Source organism: Lygodium microphyllum, chromosome 3 (assembly GCF_053477565.2).
Source record: "Lygodium microphyllum isolate KBCC chromosome 3, Lygodium_microphyllum_v1.1.10, whole genome shotgun sequence".
In the NCBI taxonomy this organism is placed as follows: domain Eukaryota; kingdom Viridiplantae; phylum Streptophyta; class Polypodiopsida; order Schizaeales; family Lygodiaceae; genus Lygodium; species Lygodium microphyllum.
Window position 1 is genome coordinate 88,070,748 of NC_141137.1, and position 16,005 is coordinate 88,086,752.

A 16,005-nucleotide genomic window follows, 5' to 3' on the forward strand; every position below is an offset into this window, starting at 1 on the left:
GAGTCAAATTTGGTAGGTCTTGGTGCAGAAATATCAGATTAAGCCACTTCGGTTGAGTGGGGAGCAGCCTGAAACTATGGACAATGACGACTGGCTTGAATTTGATGAGCTATGCAAGTCCACGATTGTATTGTCTCTCACTGAACATGTACATTATAATGTATTTGAGGAAGCACAGAGTGCATGGGATCTATGGAATAAGATCAAGAATCTTTATGATAAGAAAAGTTCGGCGAGTCAGATGTACTGGTTGAAGCAGCTTATGGATCTGCGCATGAAGGATAATGCGACTATGTCTACTCACTTGAGCTAGTTCCATGCTATATTGAAGAACCTGACTTCGCACGATATCACCTTTGGAGAGGAAGTAACTCCTCTTTTCTTTCTTGGGACTCTGAATGAGTCATGGGATGTATTCCGCACTGCCCTATGTGCCTCTAGTGCTACTCTGAAACTGAATGATGTTGAGAGTACTCTTCTGCAGGAAGAGGTTAATCGCAAAAACTTAGATGCCTCTCGTGTTTCACATGCTTTGACAGTTAGAGGTAGGAATAAAAGGAATGATCGTGGTAATAACCGTGGCCGTGACTCGCAGAAGGGTCGGTCTAAATCTCGTGGAAAGTCACGTAGTAAGTCGCGTGGGCGCAACACTAATGTCACTTGTCATCATTGTGGGAAAAAGGGCCATATCAGACCACAGTGTCATGAGTTGCACAATGAGAAGCGCAAGGATAAGGGCAAAGAGAAAGTGCAGGAGAAGTCCTTTGATTGTAGCATAGTAGCTGCGAAGTCCAGCGTCAAGATTGAAGAAATTAATGTCATGCAGACTGAGGATTCCGATGGTAGTGATGAGTTCATACTTGCAGCTAGTTCTTCTGATGCTTCACACTTGACTGAGACACCTAGTATGTATGCACAGTGCTGGTTATTGGATTCAGGTGCGTCCTTCCATGTGATGCCTTACCGTGAGTGGTTTCACTCTTACCATACTGTATCCGGATCAGTCAGACTTGGAGATGATAGGTCTCTTGATATTGTGGGCTGTGGAGATATTCAGTTGCAGTTTTCCACTGGCAGTTCCTTTTTGCTCAGGGATGTACGTCATGTACCTGTGCTTATGCGAAGTCTTATGTTTGCAGGACAATTGGATGATGCAGGGTTTCATGTCTGTTTTGGGGATTCTGCCTGGAAGATTACCAAAGGCAGACTTGTGCTTGCTAGAGGCACCAAGGCTGGCAGCCTCTATCCTCTTGTTGTATCTGGGTCTTCTGTAGACCATGTTTTGGTAGTGGGCTCTATCCCACATGTATCACTTTGGCATGCCCGTTTGGGGCATATGTCTTTGAAGGGAATGAAAATGTTATCTGGTTTGCAGTATCTTCCGCCTTTGGACTATGCACGTTTTGACTCTTGTGATCATTGTCTTTATGGTAAGCAAAATAGGTCTATGCACAAGAAATCGGGTAGGCCATGCGTGAGTGAGCCCTTGGCTTTGGTGCATTCAGATGTTTGTGGGCCCATGCCGTGTATGTCTATGGGTGGCGCGAAGTACTTTGTTACCTTCATTGATGATTTTTCTAGGAAAGTGTGGGCTTATCCCATAAAGCAAAAGTCCAATGTCTTGGCAGTCTTTCAGCGTTGGCTTGCTCTTGTTGAGAACCAGACTGGGTATAGGTTGAAATGCCTTAGGATTGACAATGGGGGTGAATATGTCTCACGTGCTTTTGAGCAGTTTTGTGATGACAGGGGTATTAAGCGTCAGTTGACCACCCCTTACACCCCCGCCCAGAATGGTTTGGCTGAGCGCATGAACAGGACTATTCAGGAGCGTGTCTGCTCTATGCTTAGTCATGCAGGCCTACCACAGAGCTTTTGGGCTGAGGCAGTTAGTACGGCAATGCATGTCATAAACCGATCGCCTTCTAGTGGATTGGATTTCCAAGTTGCAGAGAAAGTTTGGGGTGGTAAGCCACCCTCTTATGCGCATCTCCGTGTCTTTGGATGTGAGACATTCTGCCATGTGCCCAAGGACAAGAGGAGTAAGTTGGATCCAAAGAGCATTAAATGCATCTTTCTTGGTTATGGTGATTCAGGAGAGATGGGCTATCGCCTATGGGATCCGTAGGCGCGAAAAATAGTACGCAGCCATGATGTAGTCTTCCATGAAGACAAGATGCACAGGCAGCCTGAGAAAGTGGTTGAGATCCGCAGAGTGATCTTTCAGGAGGAGCCTAGAGCTCTTGCACAGCTAGTTGGACAGCCTATAGCTGCAGCAGATGCTCATGGTCAGGGTGTTGGATAGGCAGCTAGGCAGGCAACAGAGCCTGCAGTGAGACGGTCTGCTAGAGACAGATGTCCACTTGATAGATTTCAGCCCTCTATGCATTATATTTTGGTTACAGATGCAGGAGAGCCTTTCACTTATGATGAGGCTATGCGCATGGGGTGACAGTCACTCCTGGGAGAGGGCTATGCAGTCTGAGATCGACTCCTTGCATAAGAATGAGACTTGGGATTTGGTTGCCTTGCCTAAGGGAAAGAAGACTTTGCCATGCAAGTGGGTGTACAAGCTGAAAAGTACCCCTGGACACCCCAAGCCGGCATACAAGGCTAGATTGGTAGCAAAGGGTTTTAAGCAGGAGCGTGGTGTAGACTTTGATGAGGTCTTTTCTCTTGTGGTTAAGATGACCACCCTACGTTTGGTCTTGGCTTTGTTTGCTCAGCTTGACTTAGATCTATATCAGATGGATGTCAAGACGGCTTTCTTACATGGAGACTTGCATGATGAGATCTATATGGAGCAGCCTAAGGGCTTTGCAAAACCTGGCAGGGAGCACCTAGTGTGCAAGTTGAAGAAAAGTCTTTATGGCTTGAAGCAGGCACCTAGAGAATGGTATCATAAGTTTGATGCCTTTATGCAGTCACAGGGCTACAGCATGAGTGCTATGGATCCGTGTCTTTACACGAAGAAAGCCCATGATGGTTCATTGCTTATTTTGGTACTCTATGTGGATGATATGCTGATAGCAGGGAAAGCTCATGATGAGCTAGATGCTCTTAAATCTCAGCTGAAGAAGAGCTTTGAGATGAAGGATTTGGGACAAGCCTCTCACATACTTGGTATGTGCATTAGAGGGAGTATATTCATAAAGTCCTTGAGCGCTTCCGCATGCAGGACGTAAAGCCTATTGGCTGTCCATTTCCTTCTTATGTGAAGGTATCACAGGCCGATTGTCCACAGACAGATGAGCAGAGGGCCGAGATGGCCCAAATCCCTTATGCTTCAGTCGTGGGCAGTTTGATGTATGCCATGATAGCCACTCGTCCAGATATTGCCTTTGCAGTTGGTGTTGTGGCACGCTATAAAGCTACACTTGGTAGGAAACATTGGGATGCCGTGAAGGGTATCATGAGGTACCTGAAGGGCACAACAGATATGTGTATTTGCTATGGCAGCCAAGATACAGGGATCGTGGGGTACACTGACTCCGATTATGCAGGACATGCAGATAGTAGGAAGTCCACTTCTGGCTATGTATTCATCTATGCTGGAGGTGCTGTCTCTTGGATGTCCAGGGTTCAGAAGTGTACGGCTTTGTCTACCACTGAGGCTTGCAAGGAGGCCATATGACTAGGCCGTCTAGTTGCTGACCTTGGGATTGATGCTATACCTACACTGCATTTGGATTCTATGAGTGCCATTCAGTTGGCTAAGAATCCGGTCTTCCATGCGAAGACAAAACACATTGAGGTGAGGTATCACTTCATACATGGTGTCGTGGAGGACAAGTCTGTTGACCTTGTCAAGATCTCCACTGATGAGAATCCTGTAGATCTGCTCACGAAAAGCCTCACTACTGAGCGCTTTGCCTTCCTCACGAGATTGATGGGCATTGGATGAGATGTTGCCTTTCCTCATCCCTTGTACCTATGTACAGTTGTACTATCTTTTTCTTTTCTTTCTCTCTCACTGGGGTAGATTTTCCTTTAAGTGGGAGGTTGTTGGGGTAAAGGCACTTCCGCTGTGCCGCCCTGTGTATTACTACACCAACAATACCCGCCACTACACACTGTAGGTGGCGGGCGCCCGTCACGTCACTTTATTCTTTACATTCATTTTTTAGTGACTAGTAAATAAAGGAAGGCCCGGTCACACATTGTGACTGTTGGAGTTCCCATTTCTTGTCTCTCTCTTTCTTGCTCTTGCTCTCCCGCCATAGCTCATGTGCAAGCTTTGATCCTTCTCACCTTTCAATAGGAACTCCAATAGTCACAATGTGTGACCGGGCCTTACTTTATTCAAACTGTCACTAAAAGAATAAAGAATAAAGTGACGGTGATGGGCGCCCACCACCTGCAGTGTGCAGTAGCGGTGACTGTCAGTGTAGCAATACACGGGTGGCTAGGCGGAGGCACCTTTACCCCCAACAACCTCCCACTTAAAGGCGAATCTGTCCTAGTGAGGAGTGAAAAGAAAAAGAAAAAAAAGACAGTACAACATGTACACATGTACAGCAGGATGAGTAAAGACGTCATCTCATCCCACGCCCATCAACCTTTTCTGCGGAAGGCAAAGCATTCTGTAGAGAGGCTTTTTGTGAGCAGATCTGTAGAATTTTGGTCAGTTGAGATCTTGACAAGGTCAACAGACTTTTCCTCAACGAACCCACATATGAAGTGATACCTCACCTCAATGTGTTTCGTCTTCACATGGAAGACCGAATTCTTGGCTAACTGAATAGCACTCATAGAATCCGAATGCAGTATAGGGATAGCATCAATACCAAGGTCAGCAACCAAATGACCCAACCAAATGGCCTCCTTGCAAGTCTCAATGGCTGCAACATACTTGCCCTCTATAGTAGAAAGGGCCATGCATTTCTGCACCCTGGACATCCAAGAAACAGCACCTCCAGCATATGTGAATACATAGTCGGAAGTGGACTTTCTACTATCTGCATGTCCTGCATAATCAGAGTTAGTGTACCCCATGACTCCTATATCCTGGCTGCCATAGCATATGCACATATCTATAGTGCCCTTCAGGTGTCTCATGATACCCTTCACGGCATCCCAATGCTTCTTGCCAGGTGTAGCCATATAGCGTGCCACAACACCAACTGCAAAGGCAATATCTGGACTAGTGGCTATCATGGCATACATAAGACTGCCCACTACGGATGCATAGGGAATCATGGTCATATCGGCCTTCTGCTCTTTTATCTGTGGACAATCAGCCTGTGATACCTTTACATAAGAAGGCAATGGACAGCCAATAGGCTTTATGTCCTGCATATGGAAGCACTCAAGGACTTTATGAATGTACTCCCTCTGTGACAAGTAGAGGAGTCCCTGATGCCTGTCGCGTGTAATGCGCATACCAAGTATGTGAGCGGCCTGTCCCAGATCTTTCATCTCAAAGCTCTTCTTGAGCTAAGCCTTAAGAGCATCTAGCTCATCATGAGCTTTCCTTGCTATCAATATATCATCCACATAGAGTACCAAAATCAATAAAGAACCATCACGAGATTTCTTCGTGTAAAGATACAGATCTATAGCACTTCGGCTGTAGCCCTATGACTGCATAAAGCATCAAACTTATGTTACCACTCCCTAGGTGCCTGTTTCAAGCCATAAAGACTTTTCTTCAATTTGCACACTAGGTGCTCCCTGCCAGGTTCTGTGCAAAGCCCTTAGGCTACTCCATATAAATCTCATCACGCAAGTCCCCATGTAAGAAAGCCATCTTGACATCCATATGGTATAAATCCAAGTCAAGATGAGCAACCAAAGCCAAGACTAAGTGCAGGGTGGTCATCTTAACCACAGGATAAAAGACCTCATGAAAGTCCACACCATCCTCTTGCTTAAAGATCTTTGCTACCGATCTAGCCTTGTATGCCGGCTTGGGGTGTCCAGGGGTACTTTTTAGCTTGTACACCCACTTGCATGGCAAAGCCTTCTTGCCTGTAGGCAAGGAAACCAAATCCCAAGTGTCATTCTTATGCAAGGAGTCTATCTTAGACTGCATAGCCCTCTCCCAGGAGTGGCTGTCACCCTGTGCATAGCTGCATCATAAGTGAAAGACTCTATTGCATCTGTAATCAAGACATAATGCATCGAGGGCTGAAATCTATATGGTGGACGTCTATCTCTAGTAGACCGTCTCATAGCAGGTTCTGGTGCCTGCCCATGGTGCCTGCCCAACTGCCTGTCCAACATCATGACCATGAGCATCTGCTACAGCTGTAGGCTGTCCAACTGGTTGTGTGGGAGCTCTCGGCTCCTCCTAAAATATGACCCATGCGGATCTCAACAACTCTCTCAGGCTGCCTATGCATTTTGTCTTCATGGAAGACTACATCATGACTGCGGATGACTTTCTGCGCTTGCAGATCCCAGAGATGGTAACCCATCTCCCCTGCATCTCCATAACCAAGGAAAATGCATTTGACACTCTTGGGATCCAGCTTACTTCTCTTGTCCTTGGGCACATGGCAAAATGCCTCACATCCAAAGACACGGAGATGTGCATAAGAGGGAGGTTTTCCAATCCATACTTCCTCTGTAACCTGGAAATCCAAACCACTAGAAGGTGATTTGTTTATGACATGCATAGCTGTACTAACTACCTCAGCCCAAAAGATTTGTGGTAGGCCTACATGACTAAGCATACTGCGTACACGCTCCTGGATGGTTCTATTCATCTACTCAAAAGCACGTGAGACATACTCACCCCCATTATCTGTCCTTAGGCGTTTTAGCCTATACCCAGACTCATTCTCAACCAATGCAAGCCATCTCTGAAACATAACCAAGACATCGGATTTCAACTTAATGGGATAAGCCCAAAATTTTCGTGAAAAATCATCTATGAACGTAACAAAATACTTTGCACCACCCATAGACTAACAAGGCATGGGCCCAGAGACATCCGAATGTATCAATGCTAAGGGCTCACTCATGCGTGGCCTACCAGACTTCTTATGCGTAGACCTAGTTTGCCTGCCATAAAGACAATGCTCACATGAATCAAAACATGCATAATCAAGGGGTGGTAAGTACTGCAAACTAGAAAACATTTTCATTTCCTTCAAAGACATATGGCCCAAACGGGCATGCCAAAGAGATACATGTGGGATAGAACCCATAGACAAAACATGATCAAGGAAAGAAGCTGATACAATCAAGGGGTAGAGGTTGCCAGCCTTGGCACCTCTCGTAATCACAAGTCTGCCACAAGTGATCTTCCATGCAGAGTCTCCAGAACATACATGATATCCTGTGTCATCAAGCTGTCCAGCTGACATGAGATTGCGTGTTAAAGCAGGTACATGACGTACATCCTGCATAACAAAACTGCTGCCAGAAGGAAACTGCAGCCTAACATCACCAATGCCCACAATATCAAGAGAGCTGTCATCACCCAAGCACACAACCTAACATCACCAATGCCCACAATATCAAGAGAGTTGTCATCACCCAAGCACACAGAACCTGAAACAGTATGGTATGAATGAAACCACTCTCGGCAAGGTGTCACATGAAAGGACGCACCTGAGTCCAAGAGCCAACACTGTGCATACATAGAGTCTATCTCTGTCACCTACGAAGCACTAGAAGAACCTACTAGGATATAATCATCATCATCAATATTCTGAGCCTGCATAACATTGATCTCTTCAATTTTAACATTGGACTTTGCATGTACTATGTTGCGATCAAAAGACTTATCCTGGACTTTGTCTTTCGCCTTATCTTTGCGCCTTTCATTGTGCAATTCATGGCATTGTGGCCTAATATGGCCCTTTTTCCCACAATGGTGACAAGTAACATTTGCATTCCTGCCACGGGATTTGCTACGTGACTTCCCATGAGACTTGGACCGAGATTTCTGAGAATCCCATCCACGGCCACTACCACTGTCATGCTTTCCATATCCATCATTCCTGCCTCTAACTGTCATAGCATGAGACACACGAGAGACATCCAAATTCTTACAATTAACCTCTTCCTGCAGAAGAGCACTCTCAACATCAGATAATTTGAAGGTAGCAGTAGAGGTAAAATGTAGTGTGGAATACATCCCATGACTCATTAAGAGTACCAAGCAAGAAAAGAGAAGTGACATCCTTTGCAAAAGTGATATCCTGCGAAGTCAAGTTCTTGAGTATAGCATGGAACTGGCTCAAGTAAGAAGACATAGTCACATTCTCCTTCATGTGTAGATCCATAAGCTGCTTCAGCCAATACATTTGACTCGTTAGACTTTTCTTGTCATAGAGATTCTTGATTTTATCCCACAATTGCCATACACTCTGTTCTTCCTCAAATACATTGTAGTGAACCTGTTCTGTGACAGACAATACAATGGTGGACTTGCATAACTCGTCAAGCTCAAGCCATTCCTCATCTAGCATAGATGCAGGTGGATGCTCGCTTAACCTCAAAGGTTTGATATGCGATTTCTGCACCAACACCTGCCAAATTTGGCTCTTTCAATAAGAGTAATTCATACCATCAAGCTTAGTGATGTTGAAAATAGCATGATCAGTGGACGAACTCGCCATAATGTAGGCTGGAAGACTGAAGACAGTTCAAAACTGCTTGCTGTTTATTGTAGAAAATGACAAAAAAATCATCAAAATCGAGGGAAAATGGTAAGGAAAGTGGAACCAAAGCTACTGCCCACCAAGTACTAGTGAAAGTACATTATTTCAGAGTGTTTCAGTATGAAAAATCCATGTCAGTCCATACATATATGCTTTTTGTAATAAATTTTAGATTTCAGTAAAAGAGAGCTAACAGTGCCAAAATCGATCCGAAGGCAATCAGATATTGCCAAGACCAAAGCTGGAATCATGCGGGCATAGCATAAGCATATGACGGTCGATAAGCATGAATCCAACACCCAAGTATGTCATACAAACATCTGGTGAGTAGGCATACCCCCTAGTCAACGGGGCAAAGTGTTCCTGCCACTACCAAAACTTGACACAAGTAGGTGTCAATTCACAAAGATATGGATCCAAAACTGAGACTTAGCTCATAAGTATACAATGATTTAAGACATATGATGTATCATCCCAAAAGGTAAGAAGTCCCAAAGTCTCAAGTGTCTATAATTGCTCAATAGCATGTAATGACTCAATGCATAAAAGTACCGCCTGCTCAATGTCTGATAAGCATTCAAGAATGCTCCCACTGGCACAAAAGCCATATGTATGAGCTCAAGAGCTCAAGCCAAGGCAAGACACAGTGCCAATGACATAAGTCCAAGACAATACATCAATAGTACATCTCGAACATGTAGGTGGCAGAGCATCCGTATGTAGCATCCGTAAGCATGTAAGACATCAAATACATCCCAATCCAAACTCTGACAAGCCAAGTAACATCCAAGACTACTCTAGATAATCCAAAATGCATCCAAGTCTACTCTAGATAAGCTCAACGTATGCATAGGGTAAGCAAGCGTAACATGAGCATCAAGCCGTAGGCAACGGGTATGCATAAACCCAAGAAGCATCACTGTCAAAGCATATACCAATGTCAATAAGTGCAAGCTAAAATAAGCTCAAGCTTCCAAAAGCATCGGGATTCAATGACAAGCTCAAAGTCGTCCCTCGATGATCAATACATCATAGCATAACCCAAGACATACACCCGGAACCAATAGGCATATGTCAAAGCATGAAAGATAGCTTCAGCCCAAGAGTATTCAGCATGCATTAACTGTTATAAACTATGTATTTCTAGTCCCAAAATCAGGCCAAAATCATAGCACTACATGTAGCTTCAATCCCCCAATCAATCGGGATGCAATAGGCATCAAACCGGTTATATAGTCATGCCCAAACAAGCATAGGTGTACAAATACATGCTATCTCAGACCTGAAATGTATTGCAAAAGATTCTTTCATCAAGATTTGGCAAATCCAACATCACCATCGCGTCTGGAGCATGCCAAAACCCCAACTTAGACTCTTACCTTGCCTGAATCGGGTTCCGAATGCTCGAGATATGACAAAAAAAGTGATTTTTGGGCCAGATTTTGAAATAGGCACAAAAAAAATGTGAGCTGGCTGGGGGGGTCTACTGTCCCACGTGTCAACAATGGGGCCCAAAGGGAGCACAAATGAGGGCCAAAGAAGGCCTACACCAAGCCTCAACAAGCCTTGATAGGCTGGAAGCAAGATCCAGGTGAAGGAAGCTCCAAGAGGTGTGAGCTGTGGCTGCCCACAACTTGTTTACAGCCTGTGAGACCTGAGAACTGAAGTAAAACTCTAAAGAAAATGATCAAATACCTCTAATGTAATGCCCTGAAGGTGCCCAACAATGCTGAGAAGGTGCTCGGGAAGCCGAGGAGTGACGGGAGCTCGAAGGAGTCGGATATGGCTGCCGGGAAGGAGACCCAATGCAAGTAGGGAGTCGATGGGATGCTGAGAATGCCACGAACCAAGCTAAAGAGTCGGAAAGCAAAGCTCTGATACCAGTTGAAAGGGAGCAATGGATCAAAGGTTGGACTCAAGAGCTATGGCGGGAGAGCAATAGCAAGAAAGGGAGAGATTAGAAATGGGAACTCCAACGGTCACAATGTGTGACTAGGCCTTCCTTATTCAAACTGTCACTAAAAGAATAAAGAATAAAGTGATGGTGATGGGTGCCCGCCACCTGTAGTGTGCAGTGGTGGTGATTGTCAGTGTAGTAATACACGGGCAGCTAGGTAGAGGCGCCTTTACCCCCAACACTTGGAAATCAAGAAGAGTGCCCAAAGTCCATTTGGTTTGTATGGGACATGAAGTAATGGTTGTAAGAGACTTGTGTGACTTGCACGTGACCTATATGGTTCACTTTTTGTGTGAAAGTAGGAGAGGAGTGTAGCCCGCATTTTTCAGTGCAATTTTCGGGCCTGCACACCTGTGGGCAGATGGAGGGAGAGCTGAAGACTATGGTACATTCTCCAAAGCATGCAAACACAGAGCAAACTAAAGATAGAGAGGAGATACGAACAAAGAAGGTGAGAGTCCTTTTTGCTGCATCCATTTGGTATCACAAAAATGAGTGGTATGACAGTCCATAAAAGGGAAAAACAGAGATAAAGTATTCAGCCTGCTCTTATGAACGTCTTCTTCCATTCTCTAATCGTATTCATGGACCATTGAAGCCCTTCTTGTGCCCAAGTACTTGAGTGACTTTGCTGCAAGTAAAGGGGAGATCTTGGAGGTGTATGGGGCTGATTTGGACTGCTAAAACCTATCATAAACAGGGCAGCCCACTGTTCTTGACTTCTTGAAGGGAAATCAAGTTATCTATGTGGTTGCAAGTGTTGGTATTGACCTCTAAACATTAGGGCTTCATTTGAAAGTGAATAGAGAGGCATATTCTTGAGTTTATGTATGTTTTGGGGGCTTGTTTATGGGCTAGAAATTACTGTTATAAAACAGGGCTAAAGCGAATTAAAAGCTTTGTCAGTGCATTTCAAGAGCTTTTGGTTTTATGTCTTGGAAGTATTTGAGTGGTAGATTCCATTACTTGAGGTCTTCTTTGATCCAAATACATATTTCAAAGTAGATTTTATCTCAGATTTATCTCAGATATAGCTTGGCATTCATCTCAGATTTTATCTCAGATTTTAATCCAAATACATATTTCAAAGTCTTTGATGCCATTCATGTATGCTAAGTATATGATATAGCTTGAGGTCTTCTTCTCCAACTGAATCATCTCTAAAAACCTTGGCGGTAGACCTTCGACCCCCCCCCCCCCCCCCCCCACACGATGGCAATGGGTTGGATTGTGCACTTGTAGTGATTGTAGATCACACTAACGAGTGATTCAAAGCACTGCATAATTGATTTCCCAACATTTTCTTGCCAATCAATGGCATAGAAGGATAGTGCAAGGGATCAGTTACCTAAGTTTTTGTTTGCGTACAGAGTCAATAATTTGACAATATCCATAATTACTCTTAAGGTTATGATGTGGTATAGAAGTGGTGGTGATATATGTGGTATACTATCTCTTGCTTATTTAGTGTAATGAAGTAGTATATATGTGCAATGTATAACCTTTGAAGTTAGTGGGTACTAATGGCTAGACAATCTAAACATTCATAACAGGGTCAAGTGGAAATATGCAAATGAGGCGAGGATCGAATAATTGCAACTAAACCACATAATGGTATTTCTTATATTTATACTTAGAGGGGTTTGATCTACATAAATATGGCTTCTTTAAAAATACATTTGTTGAAACATTTGTATGCTTAAGATTTGCCATATTAGCATAAGATATCCCATAACTTATGTAAGGATAGTTGGAGCTTCTTGCAATCTTATTAGGCAAGATTGTTTGCATGACTTACAATACTCTTCTACATGGTATTTCCAAAATTTGAAAAGAATACCATATGCTCATTTGTGCTTCCAAAATATTAGGTATAATATAGTAAGTAGTTGCCTAAGTAAGGAAAAGCGCTTTTTAGAAGCACTTGGCCTCCTAGATAAGGTCATACAAAATGGATATTGCATGCTAGATGCCTTTACTTTCAACTCTATACTTCATAGCCTTAGAGAGAGAGAGAGAGAGAGAGAGAGAGAGAGAGAGAGAGAGAGAGAGAGAGAGAGAGAGAGAGAGAGAGAGAGAGAGAGAGAGAGAGAGAGAGAGAGAGAGAGAGAGAGAGAGAGAGAGAGAGAGAGAGATATATATATATATATATATATATATATATATATATTATAGTTCTGGCAATCATAGGTTATCTTCATAGTTGAAGTCGAGTGTTTCATAGTTAGATAGTTTAATATCCCATTTTAAAAATATTTTCTTTGACTCAAGTTATGCCTATAGAGAGCTCATCTCATTGATGTTTCAATATATGGAGAAAGGTGGAGGGAGAGAGAGTTTTTCTTATTAAGATAGTTCATCGTATGATAGAATAGACTCTATGTGTGTGTGTGTGCGTGTAAAATAGTGGTGAAAAACATTATTGAAATGTAGCTTGAAAACTAAGATGAAATTTCTAAGACATATATTTTAATATGTGGTTTAAAATATGAGGTCATGAAGGGTTGCTTAAAGTTATATTTTTTTTCCTATTGTTTATGTGAAGAATATGTACACATGACACAAAAGCTTCTTGATGCTTGATTAAAATTATTGTAAAAGTATGATATTACACACATGGTTTATTCTAATAGCTTTTGTATGATTTAATGAAATTATTGTAAAAAGAATGCACTACATTTATGGTGTATTCTAACTTTTGTGTGATTAGTGTTACAATCATTTTCTAGTGTGAGCCATAAAACCCAAAAATGATGTTTATGTGTGAACCCTCTAGCACTAGTTGTGCCTAGTATTATGATTACAGGCTTAGGTGTGTGGGTGTGGGTGTGTTGTTTTATGCATACATGTATTTGTATGTGAAATTGTGCTTAATATAAAGATATATACACATGTGCATGTATATCCATAATATGTTTGGATACATATGTGTATGTATGTGGATCATTTGTATAGACATGTATGAGTGGCATTGTATGGATGCATATGCATGTACTTGTAAACATGCACATATACATGTGCATACATGCATGTGTAGTAAAGCATACAAGCAAGGTTATGTTAGTAAAATAATCCATTGCCTAGTTGAAGATACATCGATAACCAATGTAGCAAGTTCATAATCTATAGATTTTGTATTTACCAAATATTATAGGAAAATAATTTTCTAGTCAAAGGGCAAGATAAGTTTCTAGTCAAAGGACATCAATTTACTAGTTATATCTAGGAAAATACTATATTCTTAATTGACTAGAAAGATTGTATGTAATTTGCTAGTTAGAGAATAGTAATTTACTAGTTATAAGTAGTGAAACATAAAATTTTCTAGTTATCTTAGTATTGTTACTAGTTTTACAACAAGTTACTATATAATGTTACTAGGTAGGGCTCCAATTTTCTAGATAGTAACTAGAAAAAGGGACTTACTAGTTAGAAGAACCTCGTGATGCCGAAAATCTCTAGTTATAACTAGGAAATGTTGCATCCTTACTAGTTTGGTTGAGGTTCTTACTAGTTATAATATGAATTTTCTATATAAGAAGTGGTTTAGAGTTCCTTATGATATCATGAAGAAGGCTACATAGAACCAACACAAAATGATCCAGCAATGTGAAGGGGTGAGAGAAAGCTTGTCGAGGAGATAGTCATCGCATCAGTTCCCTTACAAGATGCTGGTGGAGGTGATGTCCTTATAGTGTTAAGGAGCCAACAAAGGGAAACTTAGATAAACGACGGCGACTATAGCCACAATGGACAACTATGAAGGTGACCACCATGACTACATGTATGAAGGTGTAGTGTTGTTGGCGTGGAGATGATAGTACACAGTTGTTTCCTACTATCTTTGCATGTGTTATTGGAAAACAAAATTCACTATGTCAAACTTCGTGCAATCTTCTTTTCTTGGTACATGTGGTTTTATTAAAGTGCAATCAAAGGAATATGAGGTATTAGGATCTAAGTGTAGAAAGGTAACCAAGAACCATATATCTATTATTTGTAATAATGAAGTGGTTGATTTAATAAATGATGAATTTAAAGAAAAAGATCTGCTTGTAGGAGATGAGGAAATGTTAAGACGTCAAAAGGCCAAGGCCGATTGGAATGAAGTATGGACTAGAACTTTTGATTGGGCATACTTTGATCGTGAATTAGCTAGAATAGTTCGCACATTTTGTAAACAAGATCCAAAATGCAAGAGCAAATTTGGTAAATGTGACTCAATAAATATCCAAATTAGTGCATTAATTGATCATGCGAAAACTAATCCTCATAAGCTAGCCACATATCATTGTGATGCCAAAAAAATATTAATAACTGATACATTAGAGAAAGGAAAAGATAAAACTGATCATGCATGTAAAGTTCTATTTGTTGCTGCATACCAAGGAGCAAAGCATAACTTATCTTTTTTTTCTTATGAATATAGTTTAGAATCACTTGAGATCCTTGATTGTGAATGCGTTCCTGCTAAGATGTATAGAAATGATAAGGCATGTGCCATGTTTATACAATATATTAGTGAATCTATATTTAAGGCTCAAATTGCTAAGATCAAATTGTCTCATTTTTAAAGTTTAATGTTAGATGAGTCTACGAATATAGGAAATAGGCAAAATATGGTTGTATATGTTTCTTTTTTGGATAATTATGAACCTGTCACCATGTTTCCAGGGGGTTAATAGAGCTAGATAATGGCACTACATCTTGTTTGTATGATACATGCATTGATTTCATGTTGAAGTGTGGGCTAGATATTTCAAAGATGGTTTGTTTTGGCTTTGATGGTGCCTCTGCAATGATAGGTTGTCATACTGGATTATCTACTAGGTTGAAAAGAGATAATCCATTCATGACAAATATTCATTGCATTGCCCATAGGACAAGCTTATGTTTAGTTGATACATTAAAAAAATTTGAAATTGCACAAAGCATTGATTCATGCATGAATTCAATTGCTTCTATTTTCTCAAAAAGTGCTTATAGAACTAAAGCATTAGAGAATTTACAAGAAGAGTTCAATTGTGTGGTTTTACATTTAAGTCGTATTCACAAGGTAAGATGGCTTAGTAGACAAATTGTTGTAAAAAAGTGTGATTCTTATGAGGCAATATTAGCATATACTCAATTTAAAAATATGACTCTTTTTGATAAATTAGCAAACTTAGAGTTCATGTATAATTTACATTTTCTATCCGATGTTTTTGATAGATTAGGCATGTTGAGTAGAGTTTTTCAAAGTGATTTTGTGGATGTTACGGCCATAGCTAGCTTTATAAATACTAAAATAAGAGCATTAGAAAATTTTTTCATTGATGATCCCATTGTTGATGTAAATGCGTCAACACATGATAGATGTGACTTTCACATCATACCCAGTTATGGACCACCACACGATCAATTGCATGCTCTCAGAGCTTCCATTCGAGGTAATTA

At 41.5% G+C, this 16,005-nt stretch overlaps 1 pseudogene; it reads left to right on the forward strand.

The window, feature by feature from the left end:
- Nucleotides 1-14,639: 14,639 nt before the first annotated feature.
- LOC148038599 (uncharacterized) lies at nucleotides 14,640-15,798 on the forward strand (annotated as a pseudogene).
- Nucleotides 15,799-16,005: the final 207 nt, after the last annotated feature.